The 22,441-nt window shown below is 40.5% G+C and overlaps 1 protein-coding gene across 7 annotated transcripts in view; it reads left to right on the top strand.

Moving 5' to 3' along the window:
• The first annotated feature begins 1,772 nt into the window (after positions 1-1,772).
• The window catches only part of RAPH1 (Ras association (RalGDS/AF-6) and pleckstrin homology domains 1), a 102,903-nt gene continuing 82,234 nt past the window's right edge, over positions 1,773-22,441 (top strand). For 2 of the 7 annotated variants that reach the window (XM_045164473.1, XM_045164471.1), the window contains exon 1: positions 1,775-2,050. The gene's annotated coding sequence lies outside the window, so the exon portion shown is untranslated. Of the gene's footprint in view, positions 2,051-3,707; positions 3,831-22,441 lie in introns of those variants that run through there. The other 5 variants (XM_045164467.1, XM_045164477.1, XM_045164478.1 and 2 more) reach the window with 5 other exon arrangements.

The following is a 22,441-nucleotide window of genomic DNA, read 5'->3' as shown; positions in this document are numbered from 1 at the left end:
TAAAAGACACTTACTCCTTGGAAGGAAAGTTATGACCAACCTAGACAGCATATTCAAAAGCAGAGACATTACTTTGCCAACAAAGATCCATCTAGTCAAGGCTATGGTTTTTCCTGTGGTCATGTATGGATGTGAGAGTTGGACTATAAAGAAAGCTGAGTGCTGAAGAATGATGCTTTTGAACTGTGGTGTTGGAGAAGACTCTTGAGAGTCCCTTGGACTGCAAGGAGATTCAACCAGTTTATCCTAAAGGAGATCAGTCCTGGGTGTTCATTGGAAGGACTGATGTTGAAGCGGAAACTCCAATACTTTGGCCACCTGATGTGAAGAGCTGACTCATAGGAAAAGACCTTGATGCTGGGAAAGATTGAGGGCAGGAGGAGAAGGGGACGACAGAGGATGAGATGGTTGGATGGCATTATCGACTCGATGGATATGGGTTTGGGTGGACTACAGGAGTTGGTGATGGACAGGGAGGCCTGGCATGCTGTGGTTCATGGGTTGGCAAAGAGTCTGCAGGACTGATAGACTGAACTGAACTGAGACTTAAAATACAAAATTGCAGTTTTGTTACTAAAGTACAGATATCTCAAGTGTGAAATGCAACTAGTAACTGTATTGTATAGTTCTAAATACCAGTTTGAAACAGATTGTGTACCAGTTTGAAACAGATTGTGCAAGAGACCAAACCACTTCAAAGTCCTCAAGAATATCTGAAAGAAGGAATGTAATTAGCCAAACCAGGATTTGGCCCCAGGACAGAGAAATGAACACTCTGGTTCTTACAAAGGGAGCCAGGATCTCAGAAATGTACAGTCAATTCTTTGTGAAAATTCAAGATACAGATACTCTTACTTAGCAAGCATATGGGAAGACATGAAAAAGAAATGTTCACTGCAACTAATTCCAGGTCACACTTCCGATTTGTTAATTGTTTTAATGATGTCAACAAATCTGCTTTGCACGTAGCCAGGGGAAAATGATTTAATTCTATTTTGTCTTTCTTTTAATCAGAAGGTCAAAATAAAGACAGAAACAAAATTTTAAAGTCTAAGTCAAGCCTACATCGAAATAAGCAGTATCCGAGTAACTTAGAGCTTGGCGATAAAGATGCCACTGCCTTACTCCCAAACCGTTTCAATAAGGTGTGTGTGTGTGACAGAAATTAAGAACACAAGGTAAGCAAACTGCAAAGTTAAAAAATAATCGAGAATAACTGAAATGTTCAATTTCTAAAAGCTCCCTAACATAGTCATGAAACTACAGAGAGCTGTTGGCCAAAATGGGATTTCCTAAAAAAAGCCTCACAGACTGCAACGACTGCGGTCCTTTAAGTGCCTAAGCCCCCGTCTGATGGGTTGCTGGAGTCTCGGAATACTCCATCAGGTCCCTGACAGACACGGTCAAGGCTTCGGTGTCTCAGGGCCCTCGGACACAGGCCGCTGGGCCTGCTTCCAAAGAAAAGCGAGCAGGGGTGGCACAGCCCGGGAATTTTCCTCCCTCACTCATTCATTCTCTGATTCACTGGTTCCTGGAGGCGGTTCCCAGGGACGCGCGGGGGACAGGCGGAGCGCCGGCGGCCGGGGCTGGGTGCGGTCGGGCGCCTGGGGCTGTGGGGAGCGAGGCGGGCCAGGGGGCGCGGGCAGGGGGCGCTAGCATCGGGCGCCCGGGGGGCGGGCTCGGCTGCCTTCGCCGGAAGTGAGCGGCTGGCGACGGGCGGGGGGTGGCGGGGAGCGAGCGGCCGGGCGCGAGTCTGTCCGCCCGTCGGCCGCCCGGCCCTCAGCCCCGCCTTCTGCGTCTCGGCCGGACGCGGTCGCACTCGGCTCCGCCGCCGCTGCCCGCTGCGGCCGCCCCGCCCGCCGCCTCGCCCCCGCCGCCGCCGCCCGGTCGGTCAGTCAGTCAGTCACGGAGCGCGCGGCGCGGGAGCTGCGGGCGCTCGCGGCGTCTCCAGGGAAGGAGCGCCGCGCCTGAGAAGGAGGCGGCGGCAGCTGCTGCCCAGCCCGGGGCCATTCCGGAGCCGTGCCCGCCGGAGGACCGAGCCGTTGCTGCGGTGAGTGCTCAGCCTCGCCCTCGGGGCCGGCCGAGGGAGCTGGCGGGGCGCGGGGCTGGGAAGCGCAGCCGTCGCTCCCGCCTCCATTTTCCCGGCTCCCGGCCCCACCATCCGGACGCGGTGCGGGCGGCCGAGCCTGGGGTGCGGTCGGGGCCGAGGCTGGTGGGACCTCGCCCGGCCGGTGGGTGGGGGTCAGCGGGGCCCGGGCTGCACCCTGCGCCCCCGGGGGCCGCGACAGAGGGAGACAATGAGATGCAAGGCCGCCTGGGGAGGGTGCGGTTGGGCTTCTCCGACCCGGCTCCGGGGGCTGGTGGCCCGGGATCGCGGGGAGGCAAGGGCTCTTCCTTCCCCGGATTAGCCGCAGAAACCAGTGATTCGGTGTCTGGGGTTCCTCGGGTTTCGGTGCCCCGCATCTTTCGTAAATGAGTTCAGTGCAGAGATTGAGAAAGGCGGGGCACCTTCCGTATTTTCTTTCTAATTAAGCAAGCTAAGTAATTGCTCCACGGCTTTTGAGCCCATCTCATCTGTGTGTGTGTGTGTGTGCATTCCCGCCGGAAATCCAAACTGCAGCTCATGGTGGGGGCCGGGGGGGAAGAGGAGATGGAAGGCAGTGAAGTAATATCAGAGTGCCTTCGTTTTAAGACGGTTTGAGAGATGTGGTTTCTTATTCAGACAGCGTCTTAGGGTGTCCCCACTGTGTGAGCTGGAAACCGCATAAGTCATTGCTTGTAAGCACGAAGACATGGCTTAGGATGAAATAAGAGCTTTGGGGAAGGGTGTAAGCGTTGCATCAAATGTGACTTGGTGTGGCTCTCGTGTATTGTGTGGGAAGAGCCTTTGGGGGAAATCTGAGGGAACCGAACGGTTCTTCCCTGTGCCTCCTGGTAAGGGTTGGTGTTGTCTGCAGCGTTTGTCTTGGAGATGTGTGTAAAGTCCGCTGTAAAGGAACAGTAAAGCTAACCGGTTAGGGGTGGGGCGTGATGGTGTTGTTAAAAGGGTGGTAGTGAGTCCGGAGGAATACTCAGTTCAGCAAGTATTTATGGAATAGCTGCTATCTGTTAGGGTGGAGGACATAAAGTGAACAAGACTGCAGCTTATCGTGGTGTTTCGAAAGAGCTCTTTGAAGCCAGGGGAACCAGCTGCTCCGTATGCACTGGAATTGGCTGGTAGTGTGACGTTGGATAAGCTATTGCACTCTCAACAGTATGCTTCTCTGTCAGTAAAATGGGAATCACTAAGACCACCTGCTTGCCTCCCGAGGTGGTTGTCAAACGGATTAAATGAGATAATGTGTGCAAAATGCCTAGCACCTGGCAGGGCACCAAAGGTGTTTAACAAATGTTAATTCCTTTCCTCCCTAGCCCACAGCGCCTAAGATTTTCTTGGGGGAAGGTGGGGAAAGAAGTGAATGTAGGTAATGGTAATGCAATGCATTATATAATAAAATGTTGAAGTAGAGGTGCAAAATAGGGAAGTGAAGAGGCGAAGGAATAATTCTAAATTGGGAGCACCGGGGGGAAATCCTTGGAAGCTGTGGCATTTAAGTGAGACCTTGAAGGATGGGTAGGATTTCAGCTGGTGTAGATGGGGATGGGGGCATTCAGAGTGGGGGTGGTGTTCTCCTTTGAGAGAGGCATTGAGGAGGAAGAGCAGTGGGGGAAGGGCAAGATTAGAGACGCTTAGAGGTGTTTTAGCTCTTGTTCGTCTGACCTTCAAAGATTGTCTGTTATTTTGCTTTCTGTGTTGTGAATTTCCCAGAAAACAGACCTAGCCTATTCAAGTAAGTACAGAAATGTCTACACAGTTCAATACATGAATTTTTGGATGAATCATTTTGTCTTATTTGGACTGCTGCTCTCTCCTGTTTGAATTTAATAAGGAATTATTTGTAGGTATTTCCTTATGATGCATATTAGTTCTGTTTGGTAGAAAAAGTTGCTGATATTTCAGAGTCAGTGGTCTCATTAAGATTATTATGTGACGAGTAACTGGCTGAAAGGCATGGAGTAGTGGGGACCTATTGGGTGTGTCTCAAACTCTTGGTCAGTATCATTTGTTTTCACAAATATTTTAACACTTCATTTTCAGAAGAGGTGTCTTTGAAACTAATTAAACTGACTTTTCTTTTGGTTTGGCTACCTTTTGTTTCCCATCCCACTTGTAATTATTTATTAGATTAGCATGGTAGATGACCATCACACTATTATTCACAGACTCTTGGACATATATTATAAAATCATGACTGCACTTGGTTCTGAAGTAGTTGAATGTGAGCATTCGTATCATTGACCTCAAATTCTTATTCTGAGAAGATTAACGTTAGCAGACAAGCTATGTGAGTTCAAGCAAGTCACATACCTTGAACTCTAAATTCCTTTACCAGTAAAATGAGAAATTGGGTTAAATCACTGGTTTTCAGTCTACGTTTTACTGAAGTCTATAATTTTGAGGCGGACCTTCAGAGGTACTCCAGATGTTTGAGTTTAATCTCATTTAAAATGTGTTTTAAACCTATAGTAATAAAAAGCACCTATTTTATGACATACATTGTTTTAAGTACTTTACATGTGTTCACTTCATCCTTGCTGTAATCCTATGATACAGGTATGAGAAAAAAGGCACAGGCTACAGAGCTATAAAGTGGCAGAGCTGTGTTTGAAAACAGATAGCATAACTCGTAAGCTTATGTTCCTTATGGCATTCCTATATTGCCACCATAAAAAATAAAAAACACACACACACTATATATATATATATATTTGGTGGTAAAATATACAACATAGGGGGCTTCCCAGGTGGCTCAGTGGTAGGGAATCCGCCTGCTAATGCAGGAGACCTAGGTTTGATCCCTAGGTCGATAAGGTCCACTGGAGGAGGAAATGGCAACCTACTCCAGTATTCTTGGCTGAAGAAGCCAGTGGACAGAGGCACCTGTGGGCTGTAGTCCATGGGGTTGCAGAGAGTCCAACACGACAGCACACATGCGTGACACATACAGCATAAAAGTTACCATTTTAATCATTTTTAAATGTACAGTTCAGTGGTATTAAATACTTTTACATAGTTGTGCAACCATCATGACTGTCCATCTCTAGAATTTTTTCATCCTCCCATACTGAAACTGTATCCATTAAACATTAACTCTCCAACCCCTTTCCCTCTGGCCCCTGATAACACTTTTCTACTTTGTCTCTGTGATTTGACTACTCTAGATATATCTTATAAATGAGATCATGAAATATTTGTTTTGTATCTGGCTCATTTCGCTTAGGGTAATGTCTTCAAGGTTCATCCGTGTTGGAGCATGAATCAGAATTGCATTCCTTTTTAAGGCTGAATAACAGTCCATTGTGTGTGTGTGTATGTGTGTATATCTGTGTATGTGTGTGATACTGTATATCACACATACGTTTGGTTGTTTCCACCTTTTGGCTGTTGTAATACTGCTCTGAACTTTGGTGTATACATATCTGCTCAAGTCCCTGCTTTCACTTCTTTGGGGTATATACCCAGAAGTGGAACTGCCGGATCATATGGTAATTTTGTGTTGAATTTTTGAGGAACTGCCACTCCGTTTTCTACAGCAGCTGCAGCATTTTACACTCCTGCCAGCACAAGGGTTTCAGTTTCTCCACATCCTCACCTCAACACTTGTCATTTTCTGTGATTTTGATAATAGCCATTCCTGGTGGCTCAGATGTAAAGAATCCGCCAGCAATTCAGGAGACCTGGGTTCAATCCCTGGGTTGGGAAGATCCCCTGGAGAAGGGAAAGGCTACCCACTCCAGTATTCTGGCCTGGAGATTTCCATGACTATATAGTCCATAGGGTCGCAAAGAGTTGGACACGACTGAGCAACCTTCACTTCACTTAATGAGGGGCACTTAATGAAGTGGCATCTCTTTGTGGTTTTGATTTGCATTTTTCCTAATGATTAGTGATTAGAGCATCTTTAATTGTGCTTATTGGCCATCTGTGTATCTTTGTAGAAATATCTATCCAGGTCCTTCGCCAATTTTAAAAAACTTGTTTTGTTGTTGAATTATAGCAGTTCTTTATACACTCTGGATATTAAATCTCATATCAGATCCATGGTTTACATTTTCCCTTCTTCTATGGGTTGCCTTTTTACTCTGTTGATAGTGTCCTTTGATGTACAAAAGTCTTTCATTTTAATGATATCCACTTCATCTATATTTTTCTTTTGTTGACTGTGCTTTTGGTGTCCAAGAAATCATTGCCAAATCCAGTGTCAGGAAGCTTTCCCCCTGTGTTTTCTTCTGAGAGTTCTATAGTTTTAGCTATTTTATTTAGCTCTATGATCCATTTTGAGTTAATATTTACATATGGTTTTAGGTAAGGGTACAGCGTCATCCTTTGCGTGTGGATATCCAGTTTTTCTAGCACCATTTTAGCACGCTTGTGTACATAAACATAAAATTTGTCACATTGCAGACAGTAGTGTTTTATGGTTATACCTGCTTTACTGAAGCAGGAGGAGGATAAGCATTCCTTAGAATAAAACATCTTTTACCATCTCTGCTTATTTGTGAATTTTAAATAGGTAAGGAAAGTTGTAGTTTGCAGTAAATTAAAAAAAAAATTGAGTCCTGTGCAAGTCTATTCATATAGAATTGTCTAAACAATACATTACTATGGTACATGAACTGTGTTCAACTAAATGACAGACACAACTGAAGCCGGTTCCTTTGGGGTATACTCATCCTGTGTAACAGAGAAGGCAATGGCACCCCACTCCAGTACTCTTGCCTGGAAAATCCCATGGACGGAGGAGCCTGGTAGGCTGCAGTCCGTGGGGTTGCTAAGAGTCGGGCACGACTGAGCGACTTCACTTTCACTTTTCACTTTCATGCATTGGAGAAGGAAATGGCAACCCACTCCAGTGTTCTTGCTTGGAGAATCCCAGGGACGGGGGAGCCTGGTGGGCTGCCGTCTATGGGGTCGCACAGAGTCGGACATGACTGAAGCGACTTAGCAGCAGCAGCAGCAGCAGCATCCTGTGTAAATCAGTTTGTTTAGTAACAAATGAATATATAGCACTATGTCCTAATATATTACAGATGTTTTATAGCTTATTGGAAGTTTGGGTTTTTCTTGTTTGCCTTGTAAGCAGTTTTTACATATGATTACTACTCATATTGAAAGAAAAAGTCTTATTTATATCTTTATTAATCAATTTAATTGAAGCATATCCAGACACTAGGAAGCAAACCATTAAAAGCTACTAACAAAACCAAACCAAAGCTGCTACCTACTTTCAACTACTTACCTGAGTAAAATAAAAACAAAATTTTATGGAAATAAATGGATTGCTTAGGTGTCAAGACTAACATCTCTAACACTCAATTTGTCTCTTTTGAGTTTGTAACAAATTATAATGTATTTGAACATAAAATGGTATTAATAGTGCTTCTATAGCTATATATATTTGGCATGCTGAATAAGATTTCTTCTGGAAAAGTTTTGTTGTGAAATATTAGAAAACCCCCAGATTATATGATGTATAAGCTTCATCCCATGCTCTTAACACTATTCTTTTAAGATACATTATTTACCACACTTTGGGGCAGGTGTCTTAAAATACATCACTCATAACTTAAAAATTGACTTTTTAAAACTCATTATATATTCTGCTATTCATAAAACATTTACTGGTAGCTCTGCTTTAGGCAGAGATATATATAATGGAGAAAACAAAGAGATAGGTATTCTCCCCTCCAAATTAGAATGTTAATTTAAATGCAGGATTCAAGGATTCAGTAGAGAATGTAATTAAGGGATCAGAGTCTAAAGAAACTGTGTGCGTGCTGTCACGTCAGTTGTGTCCAACTCTGCGACCCCATGGACCGTAGCCCACCAGGCTTCTCTGTCTATGGGATTCTCCAGGCAAAAATACTGGAGTGGGTTGCCAGATGCCCTTCTCCAGGGAATCTTCCTGAGCCAGGGATCTAATCCGTGTTACTATGTCTCCTGCACTGGCAGGAGGGTTCTTTACCACTAGCGCCACCTAAAATGGGTGAGTAGTTAGGCTTGGAAAAGAGGGATAAGTCATCCCTTTCAGTTCAGTTCAGTTGCTCAGTCATGTCCAACTCTTTGCAACCCCATGGACTGCAGCATACCAGGCTTCCCTGTCCATCACCAAGAACTGGAGCCTACTTAAACTCATGTCCATCGTGTCAGTGATGCCATCCAACCATCTCATCCTCTGTCGTCCCCTTCTCCTCCTGCCTTCAGTCTTTCCCAGCATCAGGGTCTTTTCCAGTGAGTTGGTTCTTTGCATCAGGTGGCCAAAGTATTGGAGTTTCAGCTTCAGCATCAGTCCTTCCAATGAATACTCAGGACTGATTTCCTTTAGGATGGACTGGTTGGATCTCTTTGCAGTGCAAAGGACTCTCAAGAGCCTTTTCTAACAACACAGTTCAAAAGCATCAGTTCTTTGACGCTCAGCTTTTCTTTATAGTCTAACTCTCGCATCCATACATGACTATTGGGAAAACCATAGCTTTGACTAGACAGACCTTTGTTGGCAAAGTAATGTCTCTGCTTTTGAATATGCCATCTAGGTTGGTCATAGCTTTTCTTCCAAAGAGCAAGCGTCTTTTAATTTCATGGCTGCAATCACCATCTGCAGTGATTTTGGAGCCCCCCAAAATAAAGTCTCTCACTGTTTGCACTGTTTCCCCATCTGTTTGTCATGAAGTGATGGGACCGGATGCCATGATCTTAGTTTTCTGAATGTTGAGCTTTAAGCCAACTTTTTCACTCTTCTTCTTTCACTTTCATCAAGAGGCTCTTTAGTTCTTCTTTGCTTTCTGCCATAAGGGGGGTGTCATCTGCATATCTGAGGTTCTTAATATTTCTCCTGGCAGTCTTGATTCCAGTTTGTGCTTCATCCAGCCCAGCATTTCTCATGATGTACTCTGCATATAAGTTAAATAAGCAGGGTGACAATATACAGCCTTGATGTACTGCTTTCCCGATTGGCAGTCAGTCTGTTGTTCCATGTCCAGTTCTAACTGTTGCTTCTTGATCTGCATACAGATTTCTCAGGAGGCAGGTCAGGTGGTCTGATATTTCCATCTCTTTAAGAATTTTCCACAGTTTGTTGTGATCCACACAAAGACTTTGGCATAGTCAATAACGCAAAAGTAGATGTTTTTCTGGAACTCTCTTGCTTTTTTGATGATTCAGTAGATGTTGGCAATTTGTTCTCTGGTTCCTCTGCCTTTTCTAAATGCAGCTTGAACATCTAGAAGTTCATGGTTCACATACTGTTGAAGCCTAACTTGGAGAATTTTGTGCATTACTTTGCTAGTTTGTAAGACGAGTGCAATTGTGCGGTAGTTTAAACATTCTTTGGCATTGCCTTTCTTTGGGATTGGAATGAAAATGGACCTTTTCCAGTTCTGTGGCCACTGCTGAGTTTTCCAGATTTGCTGTCATATTGAATGCAGCACTTTCACAGCATCATTTTTTAGGATTTGAAGTAGCTCAACTGAAATTCTGTCATCTTTACTAGCTTTGTTCGTAGAGTGGTGCTTCCTAAGGCCCACTTGACTTTGCATTCCAGGATGTCTGGCTCTAGGTGGGTGATCACACCATCGTGGTTATCTGGGTAATGAAGATCTTTTTTGTATAGTTCTTCTGTGTATTCTTGCCACTTCTTCTTAATATCTTCTGCTTCTGTTGCTGCTGCTGCTAAGTCACTTCAGTTGTGTCCGACTCTGTGCGACCCCGTAGACAGCAGCCCACCAGGCTCCCCCGTCCCTGGGATTCTCCAGGCAGGAACACTGGAGTGGGTTGCCAGTTCCTTCTCCAATGCATGAAAGTGAAAAGTGAAAGTGAAGTCGCTCAGTCGTGCCCGACTCTTAGCAACCCCATGGACTGCAGCCTACCAGGCTCCTCCGTCCATGGGATTTTCCAGGCGAAGGTACTGGAGTGGGGTGCCATTGCCTTCTCCATCTGTTTCTGTTAGGTCCCTACCATTTCTGTCCTTTATTGAGCCCATCTTTGCATGAAATGTTCCCTTGGTATCTAATTTTCTTGAAGAGCTCTCTGGTCTTTCCCGTTGTATTGTTTTCCTCTATTTCTTTGCACTGATCATTGAGGAAGGCTTTCTTATATCTCCTTGCTGTTCTTTGGAACTCTGCATTCAAATGGGTATATCTTTCCTTTTCTCTTTTGCCTTTAGCTCCTCTTCTTTTCTCAGCTATTTGTAAGGCCTTGTCAGACAACCATTTTGCCTTTTTGCATTTCTTTTTCTTGGAGATGGTCTTGATCACTGCCTCCTGTACAACGTCATGAACCTCCGTCCATAGTCATCCTTTTACATGAGAAGAAAAGCGAGATTGGGTGGCCCATAATTGATGTCATTGTGTGGCACTTAAAATGTAAGCCCCCTGATGAAGAATAGTGAAATCTGGAGAAAATTAGAACTGTAAACATATTGAATAGACTCATATTTTGTAGAATTACAGGAGTAAGTATGATTTTGTAATTGTGCTTGAAGATTGAATGCTTTTTTTGGAAATTGTTTAGAATGATCTTACTAAGTTTGATATGTGAAGAAAAGTGCTAACTAAGTCAGTACAGCAAAATCACTAATAATATGACTTGCAAATACAGTGTATTCTTAAGTGTCCCAGATTGTACATGCATCTATCCATGGTTCCAAGCATGGTTTATTTTTCCTAATTTTTCTAGTTAAAATCCTACACATCTTTTGAGTCCCATTTCCATTGCCACCCACCTTTGTGAAGCTGTTTGATACCAGCTAGAATTCATTGCCTTCTTCATTCCTCTAGATCTCACTTGATTTGCCCTATGCTGTGGATAACTGTGTACTGTCTTAAATACCCAAGTCTGGAATATTTGATCCAGTTTTACTCATCTGAAATGTCTCCCAGTCCCTTAAATATAACAGAAATGCAGTGAAAAAGGATTTAATGAAAGCCATTATTTGAAGAATATGTTATAGTTGGTGTTACATCTCTGAAAGGATCCATAAAAATCTAATAATGTTTATCTTATTTATAAAGAAGAATTCTTTCTCGGCTTATTTGGTTTATTTTATAATGTAACAAGTAAGTTTAGAGATTTGTGAAGGGAATCAGTGATCCCTGTTATCTGTGAATAGAGTGCTTTATAAATGTTAATAATAGCTCAAAAACCTTTTTGTTTACCCTAAGTTTTGAAAATAAATATATATATTTTTAAAGCAGGCATAATGAATACGATGCATTATGTTTGAAAAATCTTGGTTTTACTGCTTAGTAATACAAAAATTCAAAAGTCTGAATCTTAAATCTGTTTATTTTGGTGCTTGGTTTTAATGCTTGTCTTAGCTAAAAGGCAGCTCATGGAGGGACATATACCTAAAAAGATTATAAAGTGCCTCTTTGGCTATACTTTCTAAATGGAGATACTCATTTTTAAATTTATGTCTATCAGTTATACAGATTTGGCTAACAAAGTTTGCCCTTCCTATGCAAACCAATTTGAAGATTTGTGTTTATATGTTTTTAATAAAGATACTCAAAATCCACAGAAAGTGTATGGAAGGCATTTAAAGAGTTATTAGAAAGTGGCTTCTCTGTTTTTAGAGAGTGCAGGTATGAGTGTTTCAAGATGACACATTGTTGTCTCCTGGAATACAGTTATTTTCTTACCAAGTTTTAAAATGCTGCTTTTACCTTTAAGATATACATAGCTTGACCATGTTATTGTTTTTAAAAATAACTGCTAGGTAGCATACTGCTAACAGTCACTTATCACAGAACGTCAGCAAATTTAGACTTTATTTTGGTAAAGATAAATGTTTAACTCACCTTTAAAGTTAAATTTGATAACACTTTTGAAATACTTTGCCATGAGACACCAATAAAACTGTTTTGTATAAAATACTTATGGGCGTTCCTCAGCCGCATCAATAACATCATGTAATAATACTTTGGTGCTTTTTCTGCTTCAAGCTGCAGTAGTTGCTTTTGAGGTTAAACCTTACTTTCCCCGCCCCAACCTACTTTTGTTGAGATCAAAGCAACTGTTTCATGAAGGATTTTATAATATAGTTTTTCCATAAAGTATTGTTTCTATTAAGAAAATCATTTAGTGTAACAATGTATCTTCCCTGGAACACCAGTCTGTTGTAGCAGTTTATAAAAAGGTGCATTCTTTATTTCAATTTTGAAAAAGAAACCAGCCAATACTATCTCTCTTCCCGCCAAATATTTAGAATCAATCTGGTCCCATCACTTCATGGGAAATAGATGGGGAAACAGTGGAAACAGTGTCAGACTTTATTTTTTTAGGCTTCAAAATCACTGCAGATGGTAACTGTAGCCATGAAATTAAAAGACGCTCATTCCTTGGAAGGAAAGTTATGACCAACCTAGATAGCATATTGAAAAGCAGAGACATTACTTTGCCAACAAAGGTCCATCTACTCAAGGCTATGGTTTTCCCTGTGGTCATGTATGGATGTGAGAGTTGGACTGTGAAGAAGGCTGAGCGCCAAAGAATTGATGCTTTTGAACTGTGGTGTTGGAGCAGACTCTTGAGAGTCCCTTGGACTGCAAGGAGATCCAACCAGTCCATTCTGAAGGAGATTAGCCCTGGGATTTCTTTGGAAGGAATGATGCTAAAGCTGAAACTCCAGTACTTTGGCCACCTCATGCGAAGAGTTGACTCATTGGAAAAGACTCTGATGCTGGGAGGGATTGGGGGCAGGAGGAGAAGGGGACGACAGAGGATGAGATGGCTGGATGGCATCACTGACTCGATGGACGTGAGTCTGAGTGAACTCCGGGAGTTGGTGATGGACAGGGAGGCCTGGCGTGCTGCGATTCATGGGGTCGCAAGGAGTCGGACACGACTGAGAAGCTGAACTGAGCTGAACTGAGTACCAGAATACTTAGATTACTTAACATATGTGATGTATGACTTTCTGACAGGTGACCATAATGAAGAGGCCAGTGTCATTTTGTATGTTAAGGATATACATATATTGTATTACATTATATTGTACTTAAAATGCATGTGTGTATTAAGATAAAGATTAAATATAAATGGAACTCCTAATATTTTTTATACCCTAATGGATCATCAGTCATACTTCCTGGGTTATAATCACCTCCATTTTGGAAATCACTGTACACTCTTATTGAATTATTGTTGATAATAGCCTTTTATATTAAGTTCCACTTCATAGTGTACAGTATACTTTTATGAAACCAATCTTAAAAATAACCACTTGGGACAAGACATTCTGATTTTCTTACTAATTAGAAAGAAATGTTTGTGGAAGAAATTAGACAAGTTTTGACAAAATGAGACCTTAATAAAATTTATTCTTTACCACAATTGAAATTATTGGCTTATTTTGGAAGCTTAAGTTTGGACTTTACATTATGCTTTCGGGAATTAGTTAAGGTGAATTAAATGTACCCACTTAAAATTTAATTTAGTAATTCAGTAGTGTTAAATGACGTAATTTTTCCTTGTTCACAGTGAGCATGTTTTCATTTATGTGACGGTGCCCTTTCCTTTCTCTACTGCGACTGCAGCCACAGTTGCTTCATCACATGTTTATTTTGCCTGTTCTAGAATCTTATATTAGTTGAATCATATGTATGTGCTCCTTTGTCTCTGATTTCTTGCCCTCAACATGATGTTTTTACATCTATCCACGTTGTTTTTTATTCTGGCATAATATATTCAACTGTACGAATATTGAATGTACCATAGATTGTTTATCCTGTTCCTGTTGATGGGCACCTGGGCTGTTTCCAGTTTGGGTGTACTATGAAGAAAACTGCCATGAATATTTTTGTTGAAGTCTGTTTGTAAACAAATATTTCATTTCTCTTGGATAAAAGATTGAAATTTCTAGGTCATAGGTAGATGTCCTTCCTCTTTTTAAAGACTTGTATTTGAAGAACAATATACTTCAGAGCCTCTTGATGAAAGTGAAAGAAGAGAGTGAAAAAGTTGGCTTAAAACTCAACATTCAGAAAACTAAGATCATGGCATCTGGTCCCATCACTTCATGGCAAATAGATGGGGAAACAGTGAGAGACTTTATTTTGGGGGGCTCCAAAATCACTGCAGATGGTGACTGCAGCTATGAAATTAAAAGACGCTTTGCTCCTTGGAAGGAAAGTTATGACCAACCTAGACGACATATTAAAAAGCAGAGATATTACTTTGCCAACAAAGGTCTGTCTAGTCAAAGCTATGGTTTTTCCAATAGTCATGTATGGATATGAGAGTTGGACTATATAAAGAAAGCTGAGTGCCAAAAATTGATGCTTTTGAACTGTGGTGTTGGAGAAGACTCTTGAGAGTCCGTTGCACTGCAAAGAGATCCAACCAGTCCATCCTAAAGGAAATCAGTCCTGAATATTCATTGGAAGGACTGATGGTGAAGCTGAAACTCCAGGACTTTGGCCACCTGATATGAAGAACTGACTCACTTGAAAAGACCCTGATGCTGGGAAAGATTGAGGGTGGGAGGAGAAGAGGATGACAGAGGATGAGATGGTTGGATGGCATCACAGACTCAATGGACATGAGTTTGAGTAAGCTCCAGGAGTTGGTGATGGACAAGGAGGCCTGGCGTGCTGCAGTCCATGGCGTCGCAAAGAGTTTGACCCAACTGAGCAACTGAACTGACTGATACATACTTTATTAGGTGTCTAGAAACTGAATGATGCTAAAGCTGAAACTCCAGTACTTTGGGCACCTCATGTGAAGAGTTGACTCATTGGAAAAGACTCTGATGCTGGGAGGGATTGAGGGCAGGAGGAGAAGGGGACGACAGAGGATGAGATGGCTGGATGGCATCACTGACTCAATGGACATGAGTCTGAGTGAACTCCGGGAGTTGGTGATGGACAGGGAGGCCTGGAGTGCTGCGATTCATGGGGTCACAAAGAGTCAGACACGACTGAGCCACTGAACTGAACTGAGAAACTGAATACTCTTTATAACCAGTATGCAGATGAAAAAGAAAATTACCAGTGTGTCAGAAACCCCCCTAATTTTACTTCTCTGTACATCTGCCCTGTTAGCAGCAGCCACTGCCTTGACTTCTGACTATAACTTTGCTGTAAAGTTTTTGGTTTGCTTGTTTCTTTAAAATTTTTTTACTTCATTGATGTATAATTTCCACGTAATAAACTGCGCACATTAAAGGGACACTGTTTGATAGGCTTCCAGACACCTGTGTAGCCATCACTGCAGTCAAGGCAGGGAACATTCTCATCATCCCCGAGTCCCTTCACATCCCTTTGTCAGTCATCCTGTCTTCCACTATCTCTGTGCACTATCACTGTAGATTAGTTTGAATTTTTTAGAATCTGATGTATGGAATCATACAGTGTTCTCTCTCTAGTCTGGCTTATTTTTATACAGAATAATGATTTCTTTATTAACAAGTCTATACAAAAGTCTTTAACATTTCAAAGAATCACATGTTCATTCCCACAGGGTTATCAGACTGGGCCACCGGTAAGTTAACACTCACAGCAGGACTTGGAAGGTTATTGCCCAGCTTTTCAACAGGTTCACTTGGGACCAGGCAGCCGCCTTTCCCACAGCTGTGTTCCAAAAAATGATTCAGAGAATGATTATAGATCAGTATAATAGAATAATGATTTTTAAATCATTCTATATTGTTGCTTGGATTCGTTTCTTTCCTTTTTTTTTAACTACTGAATGGTATTTCATTATGTTATATACTGCATTTTGTTTATCCATTCATCTGTTGATTCTGCTATTTGGGTTGCTTTCATTTACCAATAAAACCACTATGATATTTTGTACAAATGGAGAGAGATACATGCACACATACACCTTTATAACTTATGTTTTTATTTCTCTTGGATAAATACTATGAGGACATGCTGGGTTATATAGGGTGCATGTATTTTTAATTTTTTAATGAACTAGCAAACTTTTCCAAACCTGTATAATTTTATGTATGCAACAGCATGATATGACAGTTTTAATTTATCCACATCCTAGCACTTGGTATTGTCAGTCATTTTCATTCTACTTACTGGAGTGGATACATAGTAGCATCTCATTGTGGTTTTAATTTACACTTCCCTGATTACTAATAATGTTGAGCAACTTTTCATATTATTTGCCATTTGAGACATGACTGTAAGCTTTTGCCCATTTAACAAATTGGGTGGTTTTATCTTTTTTTTTTTACTTAGTTGCAGCAATTCTTTAATATTCTAGATACAAGTCCTTTATCAGGTATATTTGTAAATGTCTTTTCTTAGTTTGTGTCTTGCCTATTTATTTTTTAGTGATGTCTTAGAGATAGCAGAAGTTTTTGTACTGGACTTCATCAAAATGATCAATATTTCCTTTACAGTTAGTGATTTCTTTATCCTGATAAATCTTGGTCCACACTAAACTCGCAAAGATACCTACCTCCCTATGGCTTTTCCTAGGAGGTTTATTATACTAGCTTTCACATTTCAGTCTGTGGTCCATTTTGTTTATAGTGTGATGTGAAAGTCAGCCCCCTCATCCCATATTTATATCTATTTGTTCCAGCATCATTTGTTTTGAAATGCTTTGCATTTTTGTCAGTTATATCTCAGTGAAGCTGAGGAAAAACCTCTTTCCTTTCCTCCTTCCCTACTTTGACATCTTTGTTGAAAATATTGGACAATGTAAATGTGGGTCTGTTTCTATACTCTGTTCTATTGCACTGATGTAATTCTCTCTTCTTTTGCCTAATACTACATTGTCTTGATTACTGAGCCTTACAGTGAGTAAGAAGTCAAGGTAGAGGAAATCCTGCAAGTTCTTTTCCCTAATTGTTTTTGACGATTTTAGGTCATTTCCTTTTTATATAAATTTTAAAATTAGATGTTGGGATATAGACTACAATTGCACTGAATTTGAATTTCATATTGAAATTGAATTTCAATATGGGGAGAATTGCCATATAGCAGTGTTGTATCTTCCAATCTATTAACATGGTGTATCTGTCCATTTATTTAGATTTCTAATTTCTCTCAGCAGTGTTTTAAATATTTCAGTTGGCATAGAATAAACATTGTTTCCTATTTGTGTCCTTTTTTTTTTTTTTTTACAGCCAAATCATACTTTACTACAAGTTTATGATATAAGTAAAGATTTGACACGGAGATTTTTCTGTTTGATAACCTTACTTAATGCATGCATGTCACATCTTTTCTGATGTGGTGGTGGTCAGTCACTCAGTTGTGTTGACTCTTTGTGACCCCATGGACTGTAGCATGCTAGGCTTTCCTATTCTTCACTATCTTCCCGAGTTTGCTCAAACTCATGTCCATTGAGTTGGTGATGCCATCCAACTATCTTATCCTCTGTTGTCCCCTTCTCCTCCTGCCCTCAGTCTTTCCCAGCATCAGGGTATTTTCCAATAAGTCAACTCATCGCATCAGGTGGCCAAAGTATTGGAGCTTGAGCACCAGTCCTTCCAATGCATATTCGGGGTTGATTTCCTTTAGGATGGACTAGTTTGATCTCTTTGCTGTCTACGGGATTCTCAAGAGTCTTCTCCAACACCACAGTTCAAAAACATCAATTCTGCAGTGCTTAGCCTTCTTTATGGTCCACCTCTCACATCCATACATGACTACTGGAAAAACTATAGGTTTGACAATACTGACCTTTGTTGGCAAAGTAAGGTTTCTGCTTTTTAACACATGGTCTAGGTTGTCAAGGCTTTTCTTCCGAGGAGCAAGCGTCTTTTAGTTTCATGGCTGCAGTCACTGTCCACAGTGTTTTTGGAGCCCCAGAAAACAAAGTCTGTCACTGTTTCCATTTCTTCCCCATCTGTTTGCCATGAAGTGATGGGACTGGATTCCATAATCTTAGTTTTTTGAATGTTGAGTTTTAAGCCACCTTTTTCAGTTTTCTCTTTCACCTTCATCAAGAGGCTCTTCAGTTCCTCTTCAATTTCTGCTATAAGTGTTGGGTCATATGCATACCTGAGGTTATTGATATTTCTTCAAGCAATCTTGATTCCAGCGTGTGATTCATCCAGCTTGGCGTTTTGCATGATGTATTCTGCATATAAGTTAAATAAGCAGGGTAACAATATACAGCTTTGACATACTCCTTTCCCAGTTTTGAACTGTTGTTTTATGTCTAGTTCTAACTGTTGCTTCTTGATGTGACAGTGCTACAAATAGAGAAGACTGAAACATATCTTTAGGAACATTCAAGCAGAAGTTTACAGCTTTAGTTATTGGCATAATCGTTTTGACTTAAATGGTTGTGGATATTAATTTTAAAGAGGCTTATCTTTATTAACATAATCATAGTTGTAGAATCAGAAGTAAAACAGAATCTTACCACTTTAATTGGGGCATAAGTTCTTACCAGAGGGTTTTTGAGTTTGCATTTTGTAGTTTGCTGTCTTTTCTTCCCCCTTTCATTAATAATACTAATGGAAATATTCAACTCTTATGCTCTGCCGTGCTTAGTCACTCAGTTGTGTCTGACTCTGTGTGACCCCATGGACTGTAGCCCGCCAGACTCCTCTGTCCATGGGGATTTTCCAGGCAAGAATACTGGAGGGATCTAGGTATCCAACCCAGGTTTCCCGCATTGCAGTTGGATTCTTTACCATCTGAGCCACCAGGGAAGGCCAATGCAACTCTTAGTTAGAAGTGTATAAAGAAGAAAATAAAACATAATCCTACTGCCCAGAACTGATTACAGTTAAATTTTCTGGTGTATTTTCTGTGTATGTGTGTGTGTGCCTATTTATATAGCTCACTATTGTATGTGTAATTTAGTTCTTATTTCATTCAAATGTTTATATCACTAGCATTTCCCCTTGCATTAAATGCTTTATGAATTTACACCATCTGTATTGTAATACAGGATGGACATAAAACACACTTGAATTTACTCAGTTTTTCTTTTCTTGTGGGATATTTAGTTGCCTTTCTCCTCCCATGTGTGTGTGTGTGTGTGTATATGTTTAATATTTGGCTTTAGTAACCATACTTGTTCACAATCTTTGTGTTTTGAATTTCTTCCTAATACTGTCTTAAATTTGGAAAAATTTTAAACTGAAGTGTAAAATATGATAGACATCTACATACTTACCACCAGGAGTAGTCAGTTATTTATATTTTGCTTCAAATAATTTGTTTAAGGAGAAGTAACAGGTTAAAATCCTCCCCCAGAAAACGGTTCATGTTGTTCTGGTGCATATTTTAGTGCATTTAATAAATGTGTGTCCATAAAAATATACTTATTACTCTCTGTGCTTTTAATTTTATATAAACAACTAATTATATCTTTTAAATTTTGCATTTTTTACTCAACTGTGTAATTTGAAATTATTCATACAGTTTCTTGTAGATCCAGTTCGTTCTTTTTATCAGAATAAGCCAGCTTTCCATTCCCCTTCTGAGGAGGGATAGTTAGATAAAGAGGATGCTGCAGTATACATCCTGTTATATTTCTCCCGGTGCTTATCTCCTACATGTTTAGACACTGAGAAGTGGTATTGCAGGATCATAAAGTACGTAATCTCCAGCAGGCTCTCCCAAAGGGTGGGAAGTATATGTCCCTCCTGGCAGTTTTCTCATTGCTCCACAACCTCCCCACCTCTTCATTTTATCAGACTTACTGTTTTTGCCAACTTGATGAGTATGAAATCTGTGTTTTTTTCTTTAGTACATTTCTAGAAATATAGTTGCTAGGATAAGGAGTACAAGGCTCTGTAGCATATTCAGTGAAGTTTTTTTATCCTTGAAAATTGTATTCTTTCAAACGTTCATTAAGAAATGTTCTCTAATCACAAGTTAAAACTTCTAAAGAGTTTTAAATAAAAACATTGTTGTTTATGTTTATTCACAGTGGAGTATAAGGGTTTTGTTTAAAGAAGTATTATCTGTCCTGCCTGTAAGAGTGTTTGATACTGGAGCGTTGCCTAAAATGCATTAATAACTCTTATGTTGTGACATCTGTGTAGATAATTTAAATGATTATTTGGCTAACAGAACCCTTGACTGATTTTACTTCCTGCGAGCTTTTTGGAGAAACATATTTATTTTTTAAATCATGTAGAATCAAGTGAAATATCCAGTTATATATTTTTTCATTTCTACAAGTATTTGATGGCTGCAAGTATATTGATTTACTCTGAGAATGCTGAATGTATTCTTACAAAAGTTGTCTTCTCTAACCTTTTTCCCTACTGTGTGTGTATGTGTATAATAAAAAACCCTTCCAATTTAAAATATTGTAACATAGGCACGTTAGTTTTAAAAGTAAAGAATATGAAAGATGTAAAAGTTGTTTTCTTTTGTTGGAGATTGTAATAAAACTGCCTGAGGCAGGCACCAAGGCTACCCTTTAAATAGCTGTATTCTCTGTGTTTATCTATATAACACCCGGCTAATGTAGTATTTCATTAATTATTTGTTGAACAAACAATATTATTTCTTGTTAAGTAGTGATCCTAAGTAAAAAATAACTGTACTTTTTTTTTTAGTACAAATAAACATTTAATTTTGTGTGAATTAGAATTCTGTCAGTATTTTTTCTTAAATAGTAATATTTAAGCTTTGGTCTTCTGAGTGAGAAGCATGCAGGTAACAGCAAAAAAAAAATAAGTGGTACTTTTTATTGTAAAGAAACTCAACTCTGGATGTATGTTTAACTGAAAAGGAAAGTTAACTTTTAAACTTCAGAATTCACTTGGAGCCCCTCTGCATGATCTAGGTGTATTTTAGCCTGTGAACACTTTTGTACTGTAGTGCTAGAGAAGACTCTCTTGCGAGTCCCTTGGACAGCAAGGAGATCAAACCAGTCAATCCAAAAGGAAATCAACTCTGAATACTCATTGGAAGGACTGATGCTGAAGCTCCAGTACTTTGGCCACTTGATGCAAACAACTGACTCATTGGAAAAGACCTTGATGCTGGGAAAGATTGAAAGCAGAAGACAGGGATGACAGAGGATGAGATGGTTGGACAGCATCACCAATGCGATGGACATGAACTTGGGCAAACTCCAGGAGATGGTGAGGGACAGGGAAGCCTCGTGTGCTTCAGTTCATGGGGTCGCAGACAGCAGGACATGATTTGGACTGAACAACCACAACAGCCTGTGATTGTCCAGTCCTCTCCACGACTTCTGACTTTACTTCTTCACGGTCTCTTCTCTCTGCTCCTGTGTCTTTGCCTCTAGTCCTTGTGGGCACAGAGCTTTTTCCTTTACAAGCCAAGGGTCTCATAAATTTACTGATTTTATTGACAATTTGGAGGTTTACAAGGGAGAAATCACATGGTCTTTACCATCTTACAGCTGCACCCCATCTGTGGCTACTTTCCTTGGCCAGCTCTTTAGACCTGCCATCCTTTTTATCCTGTAGAGCTTTCTCAGAACTTATAGTCCCTCACTCTCAAGGTATTTTTCACAAGGAGAAGCACTGTATTATATTGTCTATTGTTGTGCAGTGGTTCACCCCAGAAGTTATTGGTTGAAGACAGTAGCAGTCATTTTATTACTATTTCAAATGGTTCTGGGGATTGACCAGGCTTAGATGGTTCTTGCTGTGAATGTCTCATGCATTTACAGTTAGGGGCAACTGGAGCTGGAGCCCTCTTCAAAGGATTCCTCACTTATCTGTCTGGTGGTTGAAGCTGGGATCTCAGCTGGGACTGTGGGCTAGTTTCTACACTTAGCCTCCTTCTGTGTCCTGACCTTCCTCATAGTGTAATGTTGGGTTCCAGCAGTGGCTTTCCAAGAGAAACAGCAAGTGGAAGCTTGGCACTTTTGGTAAACTAGCCCTAGAAGTCACTCTCAGGATCACCTCTTCCATAGTTCATAGGTTTCCCCCCTCCCCTCTGAGTCCAGAGAAGGAACACTTTACTTCTCAATAGGAAGAGTATTATAGCAGATTGTTGTGAGAAGAGCAGATGAGACTGGGAATACTGTTCAGTCGTTTGGAAAATAACATTTACCATCAGTCATTCAGTTCAGTCGCTCAGTTGTGTCCAACTCTTTGCGACCATATCAGGTGGATTTGCTGATTTTTCCCACCTTCTGTATCTGAAAAAATTTCATTACAGACAGTGAAGCTATAGATATGTTCAAATGCCACTCTCTTTAAGAATGAAGGTTAAAAATAATCTTTAATCCTATTGTCACTGTTTATTGGATTTTTAAAAATCTACAAATATGCAAACTGCATCCCAGTCTACTAGTCAGAATGTACTGGATGGACCTCAGGCATATATTTAAAGGCTTCATGACAACTCTTGAAGAGGTTTCAAGCCTTCTGCTTACACTCCACATGCATTAACTACTATCACCACCTTCCTATTGATTCACTAA

Source organism: Bubalus bubalis, chromosome 2 (assembly GCF_019923935.1).
Source record: "Bubalus bubalis isolate 160015118507 breed Murrah chromosome 2, NDDB_SH_1, whole genome shotgun sequence".
NCBI lineage: Eukaryota > Metazoa > Chordata > Mammalia > Artiodactyla > Bovidae > Bubalus > Bubalus bubalis.
The sequence above is the reverse complement of the archived record's forward strand: the minus strand, read 5'-3'. Positions and strand labels throughout refer to the sequence as shown.